Source organism: Penaeus chinensis, chromosome 34 (assembly GCF_019202785.1).
Source record: "Penaeus chinensis breed Huanghai No. 1 chromosome 34, ASM1920278v2, whole genome shotgun sequence".
Classification (NCBI taxonomy): Eukaryota; Metazoa; Arthropoda; class Malacostraca; order Decapoda; family Penaeidae; genus Penaeus; species Penaeus chinensis.
The window spans coordinates 23,733,248-23,735,747 of record NC_061852.1 but is presented as its reverse complement, the minus strand read 5'-3'; the positions used below and the strand labels follow the sequence as shown (position 1 = coordinate 23,735,747).

General features: G+C 32.6%; 1 protein-coding gene across 1 annotated transcript in view; it reads left to right on the top strand.

Annotated features, from left to right (window-relative positions):
• Positions 1–2,500, top strand: part of LOC125043692 — a gene marked incomplete in the record, with an annotated part of 145,626 nt that overhangs the window by 11,557 nt on the left and 131,569 nt on the right.

The following is a 2,500-nucleotide window of genomic DNA, read 5'->3' as shown; positions in this document are numbered from 1 at the left end:
ATTACCACGCAAATTAAGAGATTTCGCTTGCCCATTCATTAACTCGCATTTTACAGTTTATGAATCAATTTCCGATTCACAGACACCATTCACCCACCCGCGCTTACTACTACGCATGTATCAAGTTATATATTGATTGGCCATGGCAAATATATGCTTTAAACACATTCAAACACTTTTTTCGTTAGATGCCAAACCATGATGTCGTACAAAAATAATTATGAACAAAGATATCGTACGTGACACATCCACAATAAATGCCTCTATAACAGAGAAGCCAATTATATATGACATGCCACTCTAATATTGCACTTTGCATATTTTATCGTGGGATAAAGCCACCGGAATTGAATTTTGTTGTTGATGTTATTTATAAAACAGACTTTAACCACAGTTTAATCAGATTGTTATTTACTGTTTTATTCATGAATCTATTTGTGTAATCGATCGTTTTCATTGAAATAATTATGATGACTACAATAACGATAACAACGATGATGATGGTAATAATAACAATGATGATAACAATGATGAAAATGATAACAACACAAACAACAACTGATATCAATGTCAATGATGATGATAATGATGATGATGATGATGATAATGATAATAATGATAATAATGATAATGATAATAATAATGACAATAACAATAATAATCACAATAATAATAATGATAATAATAATGATAATGATAATGATAATGATAATGAAGATAATGATGATAAGAAAGATAGTAATGATAATGATTATAATGATAACTATACCAATAACAAAAATGATAATAAAAGCAATCATGATAAAGACAAAAATAGTAATAATGAAAGTGATGATAACGAAACTAAAGATAATAACAATAAGAGTAATGAGGACGATAACGATGATAATAACAATGTTAATATCAATTATTAATTAATAACCAACTCATATCGTTGCACGCTGTTGCGAGCTTTTTGAATCTGTGAATGGTGAGCTGTATTCATTCACAAATACTTTGGAAGCTGTATCTATTGATCAAGCTGTCTGTTGCGTGGAGGGCAGATACGAATATTCCCTTCCTTGATTTCGTTATTTTACTCGCTTTTACTCTCTTTTACTCTTTATTTTCTCTTTTATTGTTTTTTTTATGTTCTTATAAAATTTACTTTCTTTCTTTTCGTTTGGCTGTACGTACCTTTTGTTTGAATGGTAATGTGCGTAGTAGATAATGAGATCGTTTTCTCTCTCTCCTTTTCTTTCTCTCTTTCTCTCTCTCTCTCATTCTCTCTCTCTTTCTCATTCTCTCTCTCTCTCTCTCTCTCTCTCATTCTCTCTCTCTCTCTCTCTCTCTCTCTCTCTCTCTCTCTCTCTCTCTCTCTCTCTCTCTCGCTCTTTCTCTCTCTCTCTCTCTCTCTCTCTCCTCTCTCTCTCTCTCTCTCTCTCTCTCTCTCTCTCTCTCTCTCTCTCTCTCTCTCTCTCTCTCTCTCTCTCTCCTTCTTCTTTATCTTCTTTTTCTTCTCTTTTTTTTTCTTTTACTCCTCTCTCTATATTCCCATTTATCTACTCACTTTCCCTGTCAGTTATTATTCCGTTTTCTTCCTCCTTCCTCTTCCCATATTCTAATTCTACTCTCTCTCTTATCCTCCCTCCCCAGTTTCGTGTTTTGCTTCGTTCCTTAAGAAAAAAAAAAGAAAAAAAAAATCACGCACAAATTAACAACCTTTCTGCGTGCTTTTCTGTTTGTTTTCTGTCTTTTTTTATTTTTATTTTTTTTTTTTTTTTACGTTATGGCAGAATATTTCTCCCGTTGTACCTATTTCGTTATTTTGTGTATCTCTTCTCTCCCGATTTGCCCATTCTCTGTGTTCCCTTTCCCTCCCTATTTACCTATCTTTGGTGATTATTTTCTCTCTTTCTCCTTTCTCTTCCCATTTACTATTTATTTGTCTCTTTTCCCTCCCTATTTACTCCTTCTGTGAGTCTCTTCTCCCTTTCTCGTTCCCCTTTCTTATTTGCCCATTTTGTGAGTTTCTTCCCCCTTTCTCCTCTCCTCTCCTATTTATCCATTTTTGTCTCCTCTCCTCATACGTTGACCTGTTTTGCTAGTCTATATTCTCAACATATTTCTATGACAATTTCTCTATTCCTTTCTTCGTCTTTGTACTCTGTTATGAGTGAATCATTTTATCAATTTCACCCTTTTCTTCATATTTTGTCATGATATTTTTCTATCTCTTCGTTTCATTCTCTCTTCTACTTCTTTCCTCTTTTATTTATTTCATCTTTCCTATTTTCTTCATTATCAATCATTTTTCTTTAATTTTAATTCCTTATTTCAAAGTTTTTTTTTTGTTTGTTTATTATTTATCTCTTTGTCTTTGTTCTCTATTTCTTATCATCTATGTCTTCTCCTTCCTCCTTCTCGCTCTGTCATTTTTCTCGCTCTTTTTCCCTATTTTTTTCTCCCTATCGCTTTTCCTTTATTTCCTCTACTTTTCTCAATTTCTTTGGCTTTTCCT